Raw genomic sequence first — 19843 nt, 5'->3', positions numbered from 1 at the left:
TCTGAGTACCGCTGCTCTCTGAACTCACATCCTTAAGACACGCGCTTTGTTCGGCTCCTGAAGACGAAATATGGAAGGGAGGGAGGGAAGGAAAGGGGATATGGGAGGGAGGGAAAGGGGGTAAGGGAAGGAGGGAGGGAGGGAGGGAAAGGGGATATGGAAGGGAGGGAGGGAGGGAAAGGGGAGAAGGGAAGATGTACAATAAATAACGACCCGTGAGACTGAAGACTAAGGTGACTTCAAAGAACCAAGGATACTCAGTCGTACACAACACATAACGTGACTCTTAGCCCCTCCTTGTCTCTCCCCCTCCCTCCTCCCCCTCCAGCCCCCACCCCCCCCTCCTCCCCCTCCGGCCCCCAACAATAGATAACAATGACCTAGTTTCGAGGCAGGTGACCAGGTATCAATAGCTGGTCTTACCTATAAAAAAAATTAAATGTGTTTGAACTTTACCATAAAACCGGAAAATTTGTAACACTGAGAGACGAGGATGCCTGGGGCCTGATTGTGTAAGATTATTTTTTTTATGTATTTCTCGTTACGTATTTGGGCCGATTAATCTCCCCCCCCACCAAAAAAAAAATAAAATAAAAAAAATAAATAAATTACACCGTAACTAAACGCTTTCTCAAAACATCAATTAAAAGACGTGCGTGGTTAAGTAAACATATCTAATAAAATTAAGTCGGTTTAATTAATTATGCCGGAACTTATATAACCACATCATAAAAAAAAATTAAATAAAAATCCTCAATTACATAACATTCTAATGCTATATATACATTCTTTAATACGTTCTATGTAGCTATTTAACTCAAGCCAGTTCGAGTTCCACAAACAATACCACACATCTTCAAGTTATACGAGGAAGGAGGAATATATATATATATATACCGTATTACCCTAAAGAATCTGGGAGAAGCTAGGAGGTCCCTGAGGCGTTCAACACACACACTTCAGTATCGACGCGGTGGTGTTAACACAGTACAGCCTCGGAGACCTAACTCAAACGTTATGTCGCTCGGAGCCGTATACTAAACCCAGTCTGGACTAGATATTGCCTGCCAAATTTACCCAGCTGTACCGTAAGTTGGCCTAGGTTGGAGGCACGGGAAGGGAGGGGGGTGGGTGGCTTGGCTGGAGGTTGGGGGGAGACTGGTTAAGCGGGGGGGGGTGGGACCTGTAAGTTAGGGCTTGGCTAGGCTGGATAACAGAGAAGGAGAGCTTGATTGACTAGTTTGGAGGATGGAAATTTAGAGCTTGGCTAGACGAGATAATGGGGAACGTGAAAACAATTAACACCGAAAATAAAACAAAATAAAAACAAGCGGAAAGAAAAACAGCGTCGAAAAAAATTACAATCACGAAAACGAAAAATGAACCCTAAAAGAAAAAACGAAAATTAAAACAAGGAGCGTTCACAATAATATAAAACCGCATTACCCAAAAAAAAACGAACATGAAAAAAAAACGAAAGAATCAACGCCTAATAAAAAAAATAAACAATAACAAAAAACCAAATAAAATAAAACCACACAATCAAAAGAAAACCTCAAACCAAAATAAACCCCACCACTCAAACCAAAATAAACCCCACCACTCACCCCCCCCCCCAAAAAAAAAAAAAAATCAAAACCAAAGACGAGAGTTCAAACACAAGTAAGACATAGTCACGGAGAGTCGGAAGCTCCCCCGACCCTGTCTACCGCGACAAGTTCTCCAAAGTCTCTGCAAGACGGCCATAGTCAGGGAATTTAATCTCGGTAGGTCGGTATAATCCAAGTTCACCCCTCCCCACCCACCCCTTCTTCACCAACTTCCTGGGGAGGTGAGGGGAAAGGAGGAGATGATTATGGTGGAAGTGGAAGAGGGAGGAAAAGGGGGGTGTTATGGTGGAAGAGGAGGAGAAGGAGGAGCAGGAGGAAGGGGAGGAGGAGGAGGGGGAGGAGGTTATAGGAGAAGAGGAAGGGGAGGTGATGGTGGAGGAGGGAGAGGGACAGTTGGGGGTAGGAGGAGGAGGTTGAGGTTGAGGCCATACACAGTAGTATATCATTAAAAGTTTCGGGCGCGACATACAATACCACCCCCCTCCCCCCCTTTGGTGAAGTATGAGAGATATAAGGGAAAATAAGAAAAGAATCTTCGTAGTTTTGGAGAGAGAGAGAGAGAGAGAGAGAGAGAGAGAGAGAGAGAGAGAGAGAGAGAGAGAGAGACTAACATTAACTTAACCCAATACGAACTTAACCTAACATTAAACTAACCCAACAATAACCTAACTTAACACTAATCTAACCCAACACAAACCTAACCTAACCCAACACTAACGCTACCCCCCCCCCCAGGTAACGTTAGGGTAGTTAATCTTCAGGTGTAATAAGATGGGGATGAGATCTTCAGGTAATCCCAACATTCTGCCGAAGTCCCGACAGATGCTGGATCCTACCTGACCTCCCATCCCTAATTAAGCCGAAGTAGATAGATGGCCGTCGAAATGGTGCCGAATTTATACCAAGACTCTATCGCAACGAAGCTTTAAGGGGTCAACTGAAGATTAGCTTCCCCAGCTTATTTTACCTGCAATCGCCGCCACCCAGTAGTGTATTTTACCTGAAGAATCGCCCCACCCAGCTTATTATACCTGAGGATTCGTACCACTCAGCTTATTTCACCTGAAGATTTCCTCCAAGCAGTGATAACATTGTGACGTAGCTCCCATGGGTACGGAGGTGAGGCGTATTCAACAGTTAAAACTCCTAAGCACATGTGGAGGGAATTATTGCATGTGTTTCCCCCCCCCCCCCACTACGAGGTGTCGCGTCTAGGTGTAAACAAACCCGTTGTCATGGGAACCAAGTGTCAATCACTCGTACCTGGGGCTTCTTTTGACGCTGACTTTCACGGAATTGCTTTCAATGAGACTCTTCAGTACAGTTCAGGGCATCTATAATCAATGTTCTCCCCGGAGCAGTATGGGGATAAAAACAAACCCACGAATGATTCTTTTATAAGATTCGAATCCTGGTCTCAGTGCGTCATTCATATTCATAAGAACATAAGAAAATAAGGAGTCTGCAATAGGCCGGTTGGCCTGTGCATGGCAGCTCCTGTCGAGAGTTACCACCACTCTCTATCATCCATGAATCTATCTAGCCTCCTTTTGAAACTTTCCAGAGTTCCCGCACTTACTACAAAGTTGCTAAGCTTGTTCCACTCGTCCACCACCCTATTTGTGAACCAGTTTCTTCCTATCTCCTCCTAAACCTAAACTTATCCAACTTGAATCCGTTGCTCCGAGTCCTATCCTGCTCGGATATTATAAGAACTTTATCTATATCCCTTTATTGATTCCTTTCACCCACTTAAATACTTCTATCATATCTCCCCGCACTCTTCGTCTTTCTAGGGAATGCAAGTTAAGTTTCTTTAACCTATCCTGATATGGAAGGTTTCTAAGTCCCTGAATCATTTTTGTCATTCTTCGCTGCACCGACTCTAGTGAATATATATCCATTCTATAATAGGGGCACCAGAACTGAACCGCATAATCGAGGTGCGGCCTAACTAGCGCAAGATATAGTTGCAATAAGACCTCTGCACTCTTGTTACTTACACTTCTAGATATAAAACCCAATACTCTGCCTTATTTCGAACATTAACGCACTGTTTTCTAGGCCGTAGGTCCGGGCTTACAAGTACCCCTAGGTCTCTTTCACAAGTCGACTTCTCTAGACGAAAATATCAACACAAATAGACTAGGGTGAAGCAGTGCCCGGCTCCCATTTTCTATAATGACTAATGGCGGCCGTGTTGGTGGTGTGTAAGGCTGGCCTATGGATTATTTCAGAAGTCAATGTTAAAGGTTAGTACGCTCACTGCTCATCTTACTTGGTGATGTGAGAACGGATCTCATTGGCCCTATATATATTTAACATCCCCAAATAACAACTTCGATTACAGCATCAATATTACACACAAACTTGAGACCTAATCTACGGTACTTTAGATGATGGAGTTTTGAAGCGGAACCACAGAGGTAATGGGACTTGTAAATGTGAGGTAGAGGTAGAGGTAGAGGTAGAGGTAGAGGTTGAGGTAGAGGTAGAGGTTGAGGTAGAGGTTGAGGTAGAGGTAGAGGTTGAGGATGAGGTAGAAGTTGAGGTAGAGGTTGAGGTTGAGGTAGAAGTTGAGGTAGAGGTTGAGGTAGAGGTAGAGGTAGAGGTTGAGGTAGAGGTTGAGGTAGAAGTTGAGGTAGAGGTTGAGGTAGAGGTTGAGGTTGAGGTAGAGGTTGAGGTTGAGGTAGAGGTTGAGGTTAGGTAAAGGTTAGATGATCGAGCTAGGTGATAGGATCGGGATTGAGTTATAATTTTACGCCTGAATGATATTTTAAGAGTATTGTCCGGATAACAACATAAAATATAATCATTATTTTATTGCCGGTTGAGGAAACAAAAGGCATTATCCGGTAATTAAGTCTAATGTAATTGCAATTTTACTAATGACTAAAGAGAAATAAAATTACCTGGTCGTTAATTTGAGTGAATTTTTTTTACACTTTAATGATGACATTTTTTTTAATTGAGGGTAATTATCCTGAAGGTAATTGTTTTATTTTACTCTGATCAGGAGGTAATTTGCTCACCGGTTATAGTCACTTGAGGGTCGTAAGTCGTGAAGGCTGGGGGAAATTACGGTCCTGATTTAGGTAACTCTTTCTCTCTCTCTCTCTCTGAATCTCTATTTTCTCATATATTTCTTTCCCACTTATTTTAGCTTTTTCCCCTTCTATCTCTTTCTCCCATTCACATTTTCTCTTTTCCCTCTTCCCTTTTCTCTCACATTTTCTCTTCACTTCGCCCTCATACCTCCATTATCTCTCTAACCCCACAAACACCACCGTAACACCAACACAGGTCGTATACGTCAACTCCGTCACCACCGTAACACCAACACAGGTCGTATACGTCAACTCCGTCACCACCGTAACACCAACACAGGTCGTATACGTCAACTCCGTCACCACCGTAACACCAACACAGGTCGTATACGTCACCACCGTAACACCAACACAGGTCGTATACGTCAACTCCGTCACCACCGTAACACCAACACAGGTCGTATACGTCAACTCCGTCACCAGAACCTCTCACACATTTTCAGAAACTTGAGTGTCGTGCAGTCCAACCAATCAAAACCTGGCTGACGGGCGCTCTCTAGCCGCAAGTTGACTTATTTTCAATTTTCACCGCTACTTGGTTCGAGGCGCCACCCAAATTTGGATAATGTAACAGTTTATATGCAATTTTAAATACAGTATGAGGCAAAAATGTAATAATTGTAGAATATTGTACAGGGTGGTTAAAAAATCCATGTGCACCTGAATCAACACTGTAGTTTTTTGTAGTGTAGGTTTGTTTACTCTAACCTAACCTAACCTAACCCAACCTAACCTAACCTAACCTAACCTAACCTAACCTAACCTAACCTAAACCCATAACTAAGAAACACCTTTATAGAATAATGTGAAGATTAAGGACCAAAACTTATTTTACCTGATGATTAAACACCCTTATGCTACACTGGGGTTAGGTTAGGTTAGGTTAGGTATCGTTATGTTATGATACGTTGTGTTAGGTTAATATTAGGATGTTTAATCATTAGGTGAAATATACTGTGGTGCCTAATCTTCATGTGATCCATTCTTTAATATGTTCAGGACAACCCAAAAAAAAAATAATAATAAATAAATAAATAAATAAAATTGTGTACACACTGCCTTACGGATAATGCTAGAGTTTGTATACATTTTTCTGGGACACTGCAAATACCAAATCCGATCTTTGTATTGACTTAGTTACAAACTCAGACCCAGCCACCACCCTGCCCTCACGACCCCTTCTGCGTGAGGAACGATGATCTGCGGCAGCGTATTCTCCAGCCAGTGTTGCATTATACACAACTGCTCAATAAACTATCACTGATATCATTTAATACTGGAAGACTTCGAGGAGAATTGAAAGACCTCAATGAGAATTATAAAGCGTGTGTCAGAGAGAGAGAGAGAGAGAGAGAGAGAGAGAGAGTCGTTACCACCTTTTGTCGCTCTAAACAAACAGTGTATAATTCACAGGTCGCGGCCAGACATCATCATCTGGATTGTGTTGTGAGACTATCGTGATTATCAAGTGATGTGAGACCGGCGGACTGTTTGTTGGCGAGGAGGGGTTAATGAGAGCAGAGAGGAAATGAAAGGAGAGGAGGGTTGGGGGGAGAAAACAAGAGACGAGAGGCAGGGAGGAGAGAGAAGCAGCGAGGGAGGGAGGGGCAGCGAGGGAGGGAGGGAGAGAAGCAGCGGGAGGAGGGAGGGAGGCAGCGAGGAGGGGGGGAGAGAAGCGGGAGGGAGAGGCAGCGAGGGAGGGAGGGAGGCAGCGAGGGGAGGGAGGAGAGAAGCACAGGAGGGGAGAGAGCGGGGGGAGGGAGGCAGCGAGGGAGGGAGGAGAGAAGCAGCGAGGGAGGAGAAGCAGCGAAGGGAGGGGAGAGAAGCAGCGGGGAGGAGAGAGCAGCAGGGAGGGAGGAGGCAGCGAGGAGGGAGGGAGGCAGCAGGAGGGAGGAGAGAAGCAGCGAGGGAGGGAGGAAGCAGCGAGGGAGGAGAGAAGCAGCGAGGAGGAGGCGTGAACAGAGACAAGAGACAGGAAAGGACGGAGGGAACAGAGAATAAAAACGCTCCGCTTGAAAACTCTTCAGAGGCGTCCACACCCAACATCACAAGAGCTTCTAACACGAGACAAGAGCAAAAAAAAAAAAAGAGTAATGTCTTCAGCGACAAACTACTCTGTTACCTTGACGAAGAAGGGACAAACAGTCAACACCCCACACCCCACCACCAACAAAATCTGTTGTCATGTGTGTGTGTGTGTGTGTGTGTGTGTGTGTGTGTGTGTGTGTGTGTGTGTATGTGTGTTTCATAATTCAATGTCTTTTTGTGTCAAACTGGGTAAAACACGGATTGAGGAAGAAACCTAATGTGTATGTATCTGGCTTGATTGTATATTCAGACACACACACACACACACACACACACACACACACACACACACACATCTGACAATCTGTATCACATCACCAATTTGGGTAAAAAACAACACCTAACCTAACCTAAATCTTTAAGAAGGAAAGAACTACTTGCTCTGATATACACTCACACGCTAAAAGGTAGTCTCTCAGTACATCAATAATAAAGCCATTTTGTGAGTATAATTTTTTGGAGCAACTTCACTCAAACAGTAACGAGGACAATTAGTGATTACAAATTAACCTCTAGATGCAGGACTTAACCTCCTTCCTCAGAACTCCTAAGAATACATCACCGTATTTCAAGTTGATTAAGACATCGTACTCAGGGGATGACGTCATTGTACTCAAGCGGTTAACTCATCGTGGTAGTACACTTAAGATATTGTGTTCCAATATATTACCATAACAAAAACTAATCACCTATTGTAACTTTAAAAAGATATATTCGTTCGTGTTGAAAGAAAAAAAAGCGGGGGGGGGAGGGAGGAAGGAAGGAAGGAAGGAAGGAAGGAGGGAGGGAGGGAGGGAGTGTGATTACAGCCTGAATACCAATCCCTACCTTCTTCTTGTGTGGGGTATGGGAGGGAGAGAGGGAGTAGAGGAAGGAAGGAGTAGGGAGAGGTGGGAGTACGAAGGTGGGAGGGGAGGAGAGAAATGACGGAGATGGGAGAAGGAAGAGGAGTGTCGGTGGAGATGGGAGGAGTGTGAGAGAGAGGGGGGTGGGAGGAAGGAGATGGAAGGGAGGAGGGAGGGAGGGGGGCAATGCCGGCAGAACGACATTAAGTGAAGGTGGTTGTGTCGATACAGAAAGATAGTCCCAGAGTCTCTCCCCTATGGAAGGGAGGAGGAGGAGGGAGGAAGACGAGGAAGAGGAGGAGGAGGAGGAGGAAGAAGATGAGGAAGAAGAGGAGGAGGAGGAGGAGGAGGAGGAGGAGGAAGGAGGAGGAGGAGGAGGAGGAGGAGGAGGAAGAAGAAGAAGATGAAGAAGAGGAGGAGGAGGAAGAAGAGGAGGAAGAAGAAAGAAGGAAGGAGGAGGAAGAAGAGAGGATTAGGAGGAAGAGGAGGAGGAGGAGGCATGAGGAAGAAGAGGAGAGGAGGAGGAGCATGAGGAAGAAGAGGAGGAGGAGGAGCATGAGGAAGAAGAGGAGGATGAGGAGGAGGAGGAAGAACAAGACGAGAGGGAGATGGAGAGGCTGTTTAACCTCTCTCGTCTCTCACAATCATCATCATTATTTCTCTCTTTCTTTCTTTCTAATTTCCTTCACTGCTTTCTCTTTCCTCTCAGACCTCCACATCTTTCTCCCTTCTCTCTCTCTCTCTCTCTCTCTCTCTCTCTCAGCCCAGACAGTGCCCGGCAGAGGTTCACTACGTCTTTCAGTGAGGGCGGGGATTAATGAAGTCACTGTCAATGGTCCTTCACGTCTCAGCACTAATTAGCTCCATCCTCCTGACCCACTTTTTTTTATACCTCCTGCCCCTCGCTCTTGTTCCCCTTCGACCACTCCACGGTAACAAGTATAGCTCATCCGAACGAACACCCCCTTCCCTCCCTCGGGTAATTATCCGCGATAATCGGCAACAGTTATCACCTCACTACTAGGTTAATTATCGTCGGATAATCGGGGAAGGGTGGGGAGGGAAGTGGGGGTAATTATCATCACTCCTGATCATTATCGTTGGGTAATCGGGGTAAAAAAAATGTATCACTCGTAATTATCACCGATCTTCTGAAAAAAATGTCACTTGATAATTTTCGTCGATAATCGGGAAAAATACGACCACGCGAGCCGCGGATTACTAAATAATTACGTAAATTTCGGGGAACCTCAACACCTTCCACCTTCAGTAAAGCTCTTCTGTGTACCCCGGGGGAGAGTAACACATGCTTCCCTCTCTTGTTGGGGGGATGCATAAGACACAAGAAGAGACAGACAGACAGACACAAAGAGAGACAGACACACACAGACAGAGACAGACAGACAGACACAGACACAAAGAGAGACAGACACACACAGACAGGACAGACAGAGACAGACACACACAGACAGAGACAGACAGAGACAGACACACACAGACAGAGACAGACAGACAGACACAGACACAAAGAGAGACAGACACACACAGACAGAGACAGACAGACAGACACAGACACAAAGAGAGACAGACACACACAGACAGAGACAGACAGACAGACACAGACACAAAGAGAGAGAAACAGACAGACAGACACGTTTCCTCACAACAACCCTCCAGCCCAAGTGTCCTAAGATAAAAAAAAAAACCCACACCTGCATTTGACATTTGACTTATTTTCAAGAGTTCTGACCTTTGATGCCCTGTTGGTGCTGCTGCTTCCCGACAAATCATCCAGTAATGACATAAAACTGTACCAACTTTTTTTATCAAATTATCTTCAAGTTCATCAGTCATGGAAACAAAAGGAAAAAAAAACTAATTTAATACGGGTTTTAAACGTGTTTCGTTTTTGTTTAACTGACACGTCACGTCGTCTTGGCAGAAAATCCCGGAAAACAAAACAACAACAAAACAACTACAAATTCCACCTTCGAAAAGCACATCTGGGGATTAAATCAATTCACAAAGTATAGAGATAAGGATATTAATTTTCATATGAGAGGAATCATGCAGACAGGTGACACAGGACAGGTGTATAATTATCCATATATCACAAATTATCCATTTTAACAGGACCCCCTATTATGATCCTACTTCCCAAAGACACAATTGGAGATTAAAGGGATTCAAAAAATACATAATCACATGGGAGGATATAATTGGATCACCTGAAGTATCGCCACCCCAGCTTATTTCACCTAAAGAACAACCACCCTAACACTATTTACAGGGATGGGGTTAGGTTAGGTTAAGCTTGGGTTACGGTGTTTAATCATTAGGTGAAATAAGCTGGAGTGGCGATACTTCAGGTGATCCAAGAAAATATAAAGTACAGACTGCGGACAGATGGACGGACGTATGTACACACGAACACTCACTCACTCACACACACACACATACACGCCCACACACCACCCTCACACACCCACTTCCCCCACACCCCACTCAACCCCAACACCTACTCCCTCCACACACACCCTCTCCCCCCACATCCAACACACCCACTCCCCTCACACACCCACTCCCCTCACACACCCACCCCCCCACACACACCACCTTCACACACCCACCCCCCACACACAGGGCAAAGCAAAGGTGGTGAAAATCCCGCCCTCACTGTACATTAGCGGCCGACGGGGAAAAGTTATCACCACCCGGATATAATTACTCTCGATAATCGGTTTAAGTCGCCATCTGTACACCTGGTCCACGCCTCTATAACCCTGTGTAAGGATCCTCCACGATTATCGGAGAGTGGGGGAAAAAATAATTAGTTGTGTCTGATATATAATCCACCATCCAGCTGATCCATGACGTAGTTGATCCATGACGTAGTTGATCCATGACGTAGTTGATCCATGACGTAGTTGATCCATGACGTAGTTGATTCATGACGTAGTTGATCCATGACGTAGTTGATCCATGACGTAGTTGATCCATGGCGTAGTTGATCCATGACAAATGTAATCCACGTCATAGTTGATTCATTTCCACAGTTGATCCAGGTCACAGGTGATCCAGGTCACAGGTGATCAAACACACAGTTAGTAATTAACGACACGAACAATAACAAGGAAGATAACAACAACGGCGCTTGACTGGTGATAACAACTCGGTTCAGTAATCAACCTGAGACAAACAAAATAACAACAAAAATCACCCCCTCATTAGAGAGAAAAAAAAGAGAGAAAATAATTGGACCCTAAAAAATCATCACCTGTAAAAGGAAATTTTTTCTTGATGACAAAAAAGTGAGGGCAATTATCACACAGGTAAAAAAAAAATATTGCCCCTTTCTTCGTATATAAAAACAGTATTATAAAAAAATGGTGATCAGTGAAGCAGGTGGTGTAGGGGCAGGTGGTGTAGGGGAAGGTGGTATAGGGGCAGGTGGTGTAGGGGAAGGTGGTGTAGGGGCAGGTGGTGTGTGCCAGCTGTGAGCGTAAAACTCTTCTCAGTTCACTGGGAACTTTTTAACACAAAAAATAGGAAGTCTGGTCTAATGATATCCCATAGGTAGGTTCACGTAAACAACTTCCCTAATTGTAGAGTCCCTGGTGGTCCCAAATTGGTGGTCTCAAGCTGTAGTGCCTCAGTGGTGGTGGTCCCAAATTGGTGGTTCCAAGATGCAGCGTCTCAGTGATGGTCCCAAGCTGTAGCGTTTCATTGGTGGTCTCAAGCTGTAGCGTTTCATTGGTGGTCCCAAGCTGTGGCGTTTCATTGGTGGTCCCAAGCTGTAGCGTTTCATTGGTGGTCTCAAGCTGTAGCGTTTCATTGGTGGTCCCAAGCTGTGGCGTTTCATTGGTGGTCCCAAGCTGTAGCGTTTCAGTGGTGGTGGTCCCAAATTGTTGTCGCATCTTGGTGGCCCAGTAATCCCCCCCCCCAACAAAAAAAAAACAAACGTGAGGGGGTAGGGAGGGAGGGGGGTCAGCTTTGATTTATGGCAACCACCTATCACTGTGCTGGGAAAAGAAAGGGAAGGGAGAGGGGAAGGGGTGGTGGTGGATGGATGCTCTCTAGTGTGGTCAGGGAGGGATGGAGGAATGAATAGTGGGATGGAGAAGGAGGAGGGGGGGGGGTTGTCTTAGACGTGTGGTTAGAAGGATGGAGAAGGATTTCATACGGGCTGCTAAGTTGGGAAGGAGGGAATGGAATGGAGAGAACGAGAGATTGTGGATGGAGGGAAGGAAACAAAGTGTGGTGGAGCAAAGCCCAATACTACGTGTGATCCTTGGGAGGAAATAAGTAATGGGGGTTTAATGGGAGGGAGTGAAGGGTAGTGGGAGGGAGGGAAGGATAGTGAAGGGAGGAGGGAGGGAGGGAGGGAGAGAGGGATGATGGGAGGGAATGAATGAGGGAGGTACGGCATAGTCGGGATGGAAGATGGTCCTGAACACGTGTGGTTAACAAGAATGAATGATCTTCATAACTTGGATAATTAACGTAAACTTTGGGGGCGAAAAATACTGCGTCTTTTTTCCCTGCCTCGGTGTTACAACATGTTGCCGCGTCCAAACAATGGCGACAACCTTCCCCCTGGCAACCACAAAACCAAGTACCCGCAACACTATCACATTGTAGGTTAGGTTACGTAATATTAGGGTTAGGTTAGATTACGTTATACTATTAGGAGTTACGTTGAATCAGGGGTGGGTTAGGTTAGCTCAGGTCATGTTAAGTTATAAGGTAGGTTAGTTGAACATAAGTGAGATTTAGTGAGGTCTTAGGGGGTACAACGTCAATAATAATGATAAACGCTACGGTTCAACAACAACATAACTAACACACTAACACACACACACACAAACGTCAAAATAAACGTAAATTCCAACATAACGAAAAAATTCAACGTTAGAAAGAACAAAACAATAACAAGAAGCTTCAGTGCTCACTACACTTACTTGGGGCCTTGGCACTGATTGGCTGGCGGTGTATTAACTCGACACTGATTAGCTGATGGTGGACGACCTTGATGGTGATTGGTTAATGGTGTTATCGTCTTAGTGTTGACTGGCGTATTCAACTGTCAGCGGTGCCAAGTCGCTCAGCAGTGATAATTCGACTTTCTGTCTAAACTGTGAAAGAGAGAGAGATTTATTAGTTATTTTTTTCGTTATCAAGTGAAAGTAATAAATTGACAAACGTAAACATACAAGAGTTATCATCTTATCATCTGTACCCTCGTTACTATAGACCTTACCATACAAACCTCGTTACTACGGCCCCTAACGCAAAAAAAAAAAATGTTACCATAGTTAGGTTAGCGTTGAGTTAATGTTAGTGTTAAGTTAGGAGAGCGTAGTTCAGTGTTAGGTTAGGTGAAATAAGCATAGGAACAAGCCATCAGGTGATCCAAACAATATATTTATTCTCTTGGTTCAATAACTTGGGCAAGACGTCACATTTTTACATAACGAGATGACCATAGCTGGCACTTTGATCATGGGAGGTGACCTGTGACCCTGGGAGGTGACCTGTGATCCTGGGAGGTTAACTATGGCCTCTCTACCCCCTACAGTCACCGCGCCTCTCCCCCACCCCCCACAGTCACCGCGCCTCTCCCCACCCCCCACAGTCACCGCGCCTCTCCCCACCCCCCCACAGTCACCACTTGCCTCACCCACCCACAGTCACCCGCCTCTCCCCCACAGTCACCGCGCCTCTCCCCACCCCCCCAGTCACCACGCCTCTCCCCACCCCCCACAGTCACTGCGCCTCTCCCACCCCCCACAGGAGTCACCGCGCCTCTCCCACCCCACTGCGCCTCTCCCCACCCCGCACAGTCACCGCGCCTCTCCCCCACTAACAAATTGAATGAGCATTAATCTTGGTCCAAAAGCCCCGGGCTCAAGCGGCGACGGCGATCCACGGTGGGTGTTCAAGACCTGGGAAGAGAAGGAGAAGGGAAGGGAAGGAAGAGGAGGGCAGAGGAAGAGGCAAAAGGAAGGGGAGGAGGATGAAGAAGGGAAGGGGAAAGGGGAGGAGAGGATGAAGAAAGTAGGGGGAGAAGAATGGAGGGGAATGGAAGGATGAGGAAGGGAGGGGGAGTGGAGGAGAGGGGAGGGAGAAGAGGAACAGGGAGGAGAGGGCTAAAGAAGATGTGTGAAAGAAGGAGGAGGAGGAGGAGGGAAAGGCGCGATGAAAGGTAAAAATTGTGAAGGGAAGGAAGGATAGATAGACAAACAGAGAGAGAGAGAGAGAGAGAGAGAGAGAGAGAGAGAGAGAGAGAGAGTGTGTGTGTGTGTGTGTGTAGGTCTTCCAGGTGTGTCGTTCCCTCCCTCTCACCTCGACCCATCTTGGTAAGTGGATGGACTCACCCAGACAATACAAACAACAACATCCATCACCAACCAGAGAAACCACTGTATATGTGTGTGTGAGAGGCTACAACGACCACAGACAGGGTTTCAGGGTCCCAAGTCACCTACAGAGACCAACCCTCCCCCCATTAAAAAAAAACCCCATAACACCTCAAAATACTGAAGAAAAATACCAGTTATCGTACATCACTCAAGACCATGTTGGGTTTCATCCATTGTCGAAATTCGTTCACATTTACTGAAGTTATCGTGTTGACAATCTTCCCCGAACAGACAGACAGGCGGACAGGTGGACAAAGGGAGACACCATCACCGTATGCTCTAATAACTAACGACACGAAATAAGACATAAAAAAACATCGGGTCAGCTGATATGGCTGCCTGTCTCACTCGTGTGTTTATTTATCATTAAGTTTGTGTATTGTTCTAGACACGTTATAACATATCAACCTTATGTAAACGAGAGTATAATGCCGTGCTCAGGTCTTGGTACGAGCAAACACTATTAAAATTTTATATATAACTGTATGTATGTATGTATGTATGTATGTATGTATTTTAAAAGCAGTGTGTAAGCTCTCGGCCTTAGTCTGTGTACGCACATAAGCTTGATACTGCCACAATTTCCTGTAGGTTTTATGATAATCGAAATTTCAGATACGTTCTATATCTTTCCGTTAATTTTTTAGGAGCCGATTACATCAACTTTCAGGTATATAGCTCCTACAAACCCCAGTAAATATACCCGTTACATAATAATCTATCTAGTATACAAAGAGAATGATTAACCCAAGTGTATCTCTCCAACTCAGGTGTAATGCGGTCGTGTTTATCATCCCTCGTGTCTCTGAATACAACCAACACGATTCTATAAGGAGAGATGCGGCCTTCACATTGTCCTTTTCACCCTCTGATTTACGACAGGTACGCGTGGAAAATATTTTGTCAAAGCGTCGCGCCCTTACCTAACTGGATCAGTGTTGAACATGTGTAATACTCCCCCCCCCCTCCCTTACCATGTCCTAACCCTCCCCTAAGCCATGTCCCTCCCTACCCCACGCCTCTGCCCCCCACATCATATAACAACGTTAGATATAACACGGGAACAAGGATGTTATTCTTGCTAACACCGACCGTAACCTTGAACTTGTTGTTAAGAGCGACCGGCAAGAGGACGTCTCGTATATCAAAAACTATTTTATACAATATAGATAAAAAGTTTCAGGGGAAATTCAAAGGTAAACAGAGTTATTGGACAGAGAGGAAGGATCCTATATCAAACTGGAGCGATATTGATCTTGCCCCGTTGTGATGTACACCAATAGTGACCCGCGTTACAACAACAACAAAAGTTATAAATAAATTCTCATCAAATACCTGAAAAGGTGAGATTTAACACACACAAAATTCTCATAACTAGCAACAGTGGCCTTGACATTTGAACTAGCGATATGAAGAGTTATTAGCCATCTTTATTACTCCTAGATATAGTCCGTCGGATTACCTGAAGATTAGCGCGCATACAATACAGTATAACCTTATTTCTGTTGTTTTGGACACACAAAAACCATACATATTCGTAATAAACAAAAGCCATTTACAACAGTCAGACGTATTGTACTTGGTATTCAATAGATTGACGATACTTCAACAATATTATACAGTATAAGCCTTACATAAGCCTGACACACACACACTAAACGCTGGTCCATCAGACACGACAACAGCAACCCAACAGCCAACACAAAGCACCATTACAGCTAATTGGTCACCCGGCAGTAAAACTATCATCAGGCGCTTCAACACTGGGTCATAATACCAGCGGGCTCAGCCTCCTGCTTAATTCGCTAATCCGGAGGCTGTAATTAGCGTACTTTTACAGGGCCGGTTAACAAGAGCCACCTGGGTGTTCACAGTGGCAAAACGTGAGATGATGAAGGTGGGATGGTGACCTCTCAGAGACACCCATCTTGTTCACCGTCACTCGTGTAAACAAATATCCTGACGCGCAAAATTTAATTGGACAGCTGCACCAGGTACACGATTCTGAGGCGGTGATTGGTGGGAAGACTGCACTAGGTTTTATTCTGAGGTGATGGTTGGTGGAGATATCAATCAGGTATGATTCTGAGGCGGTGATTCGTGGAAAACTGCACTAAGTATATTATTTCACGGTGGTGATTGGTGGAGAAATGAACCAGGTATTACTGTGGGACAGTGATTGGTGGAAACCGGCACTAGGGATTATTCTGAGGCAGTGATTGGTAGAGAACGACACATGGGATTATTGTGAGGAGGTGATTGGTGGAGAGCGACACTAGTGATTATTCCGAGGCAGTGATTGGTGGGGAACGGCAAAACGGATTATTCCGAGGCAACGATTGGTGGAGAACAACACTGGGGATTATCCCGAGGCTGCGATTGGTGGAGAACGGCACTAGGGATTATTCTGAGGCTGTGATTGGTGGAGAACGGCACTAGGGATTATTCTGAGGCTGTGATTGGTGGAGAACGGCACTAGGTATGATTCTGATAACACTATTATTATATTCACGTACATAATACCTAACTGGAAATAATATAATACATTTGGAAACACAATACACATAATATTTAAGTGAAAATATTACAGGTGCATTAGGAAACAAGACTACAATACATACGTAGATAACATTGAACTGAAAATATCATAAAACATCTTTACATCTACAACATTAGAGAACTGCAACAATATCCCGAGAGAGAGAGAGAGAGAGAGAGAGAGAGAGAGAGAGAGAGAGAGAGAGAGAGAGAGAGTGTGTGTGTGTGTGTGTGTATGTGTGTGTGTGTGTGTATGTGTGTGTGTGTGTGCGTATATCTTTAACAAAAGTCCAGTGATACATTAGATTGATTTGTTTTAACGTCACAGATGCGAAATTTATTTTTTCTCTCGTAAAAGAATAACCCTTTTTTTTTATCATTTCCCATCTCGATGACTTCACTCTGTCAGCTCGTCCGAAACGTTCACACCTGATACTAGTATATATTTTGTTTGTTTATATCATCTATATACATTCTGGCGTTTCACTTATATAAATTATTCGCATTTTCTGTTCGTACGTGTCATGTTTAGTACATAAATCAACACACCCCCCACGTCACACTCGGCTCCCCTTGTCCCGCCCACAACCACCCACTCATTGGTGACAAAATTGCGTCAAATTACGAGTCGTCCCAACTCTATACACGACCACGGCTTTGGTTTAACTTTCGGGTCCGGTTCCAGCGATTAGCGACTCCCACCCAGTCTGAACTAATAACCCGGATGACTGGAATTCTGTCACGGTGAGTGGATACCTGGACGTCAAGGAGACACTGAATCTCACCTGTCAAAACAGAGGCCATCAAATTTGTCGAGGCTGGATACTGTGGATAGGTTTACTTGCCCCACTGGATAGGTGAGGGACGAGGCTTCACGTATAAAGGTTGTTGAGGATAGGTGAAGCTTGGGGGGTTTCATTTACAGGAGGTTAATAAATTTTTAATACGTGTATGTTATTTAATGTTAATAGAAATGTACTAAACACACACACACACACACAGGAGGAAGTGTGTGTGTGTATGTGTGTGTGTGTGTGTGTCAACAAAGCAAGAAACAACAAACAAAAAAATAACGAAAACATATAAATCCGTCAACACCAGTCACACAGTTAACTCCCTAATTACCACAGGTTAACTCCCTAATTACCACAGGTTAACTCCCTAATTACCACAGATTGTACCCCTAATTATCGAACTGTGACGCCTCCCAATCACCTGCGCCCCGATAATTCAGGTGATAATTCAACGATAAACACCCAGTCCGGCACCTTTGTTTTACTACAAAGGTCAACATCACAATAATCGCCTCCGTAAAAATTATTCAATATTTTTTTAATCGCCTTCACAGTTCTCTGGACAACAACGAACCCGGAAAAAAAAACCGGACGAATATATTTTTTCCCCCGCCGTTCTGTCAGTTGGCGCAGTGTGTTGTGTTGTTATGGGTCATGCAGCCGGTTAACTTAGGGTGTGGATGTTGTGTTGGCGACAGTTCTTCTACACCTTAAACATATTCACGCCTAAGGTAGCCCTAGGGTCGGCCATCTTCGAACACAAGGGACAACCATTATTATATTGTGATAAAGGGAAGACTTATAGACAAGAAAAGTATAACCGTGGTGGAACTGGCCTCATCACTAAGTTATTTCTGTCTGTCTGTCTCTCCCTCCTTGCAATTTTCTCTCGCTTCCTTTCTCTCTCTTCATTTTTCACCTTCCCAGCAATTCTAACTCTTCCCACTTCTCTCTCTTTCACTTTCTTTACAATTGTCCAGAGATAAAAGATATGAAGCCTCCAGCAGGAAACCTCAACTTATACTCAAGAGTTAGTTTTCTAAACCTCAACTTTAACTGTGCTGACCAAGGTCTTCCGAAATGCTCAAAATAACCCACTGGAAGCCTCAACCCCACCCAGGATAACCCACTGGAAGCCTCAACCCCACCCAGGATAACCCACTGGAAGCCTCAACCCCACCAAGGACAAACCCACTGGAAGCCTCAACCCAGGATAATTTATTGGAAGCCTCAACCTCACCTAAAATAAGTCACCGGAAGCCTCAACCTCACCCAAAATAAGTCACCGGAAGCCTCAACCTCCCCCAAAATAAGTCATTGGAAGCCTCAACCTCACCCCAGGACAAGTCTATCGGTGGGAGCCTCAACTTTCGCCTCCGTGTTAAGACTAGCCCTCCTCTGATTGGACAAAAGGAAGTTATGGAGGTCGCAGACAACGTAAGTTTGATCCCTGGCCGATACCCCGTAATGAAGAGCCGAGACCCAGGGAGGGGAGGAGAGAGAGAGAGAGAGAGAGAGAGAGAGAGAAATGAGAGAGAAGGGGAAAAAATATGAGAAATAAAGAGAAACACGACAACTGGTCCATCGTTTAAATATTTATCAGTTAACTGGTACGTAATTCTCAACTCCGTCCAAAGTTGAGAAATTCGCTTTAAATTCTCTTTTATTGCTTCCATTTTTATATTCTGTGGCTTTATCTAACTTCCTGAGAACACCTTCGACGTGGCTATATTATCTCGCGTTACTGGTCCTTCTAACCAATGATTCATAGGTTCTCCTCTGACATAATTGCCAACTAGACATAATCCTGACAGCTCTGTCCTCTTGTTCAACCTTAATACTGTACAACCCATGCTGTACTGCTCCCCCGTTATACTTATGTTTTTTCCAATTCCACTGTAATTTATGTATATACTTATAATGTAATATAAATAAAAAAATAAACTAAAAAAAAAATAAAAAAATATTGAAGTGATAACCGTGGTATCATGTTATTACCACCATGTTATTGTACGATTCCTTATGTTACTAAATGTTACATAATACTTCCTTGAGATAAATGTATAGTATATATCAGGTGCCTAAAAGAGAGCTCAGGTTCTCAACTGGCTCAGCCATGTTAATATTGTTATTATTATCCACTCTGTATCTGTGTTTTTCTAGCTAAATAAACTGTTTAAATTCAATTCAATTCAATTTACTGATCCTTCAAACCAACCAGTCGCATGCTCTCTTCTGACGTCACTGATCCTTCTAACCAATCAGTCGTGTGCTCTCTTCTGACGTCACTGATCCCTCTAACCAATCAGTCGTGTGCTCTTATCTGACGTCACAAATCCTTTTAACCAATCACCCTTAAGATCTTCTCTCCTTTCAACCAATCAGTGTTATGGTCTAAATTGACGTCACTAATCCTTTTAGCCAATCAATCACATGATC

At 44.5% G+C, this 19843-nt stretch overlaps 1 protein-coding gene across 3 annotated transcripts in view; it reads right to left on the bottom strand.

The window, feature by feature from the left end:
* LOC121876720 overlaps positions 1–19843 on the bottom strand; it is a 241408-nt gene that overhangs the window by 163923 nt on the left and 57642 nt on the right. For all 3 annotated transcript variants that reach the window (XM_042382078.1, XM_042382079.1, XM_042382076.1), the window contains one exon: positions 12612–12785. The gene's annotated coding sequence lies outside the window, so the exon portion shown is untranslated. The remainder of the gene's footprint in view (positions 1–12611; positions 12786–19843) is intronic.

This window comes from Homarus americanus, unplaced genomic scaffold (genome assembly GCF_018991925.1).
Source record: "Homarus americanus isolate GMGI-L3 unplaced genomic scaffold, GMGI_Hamer_2.0 scaffold53604, whole genome shotgun sequence".
In the NCBI taxonomy this organism is placed as follows: domain Eukaryota; kingdom Metazoa; phylum Arthropoda; class Malacostraca; order Decapoda; family Nephropidae; genus Homarus; species Homarus americanus.
Note: the sequence above shows the minus strand (reverse complement) of the source record. Positions and strands in the feature narration are given on the sequence as shown.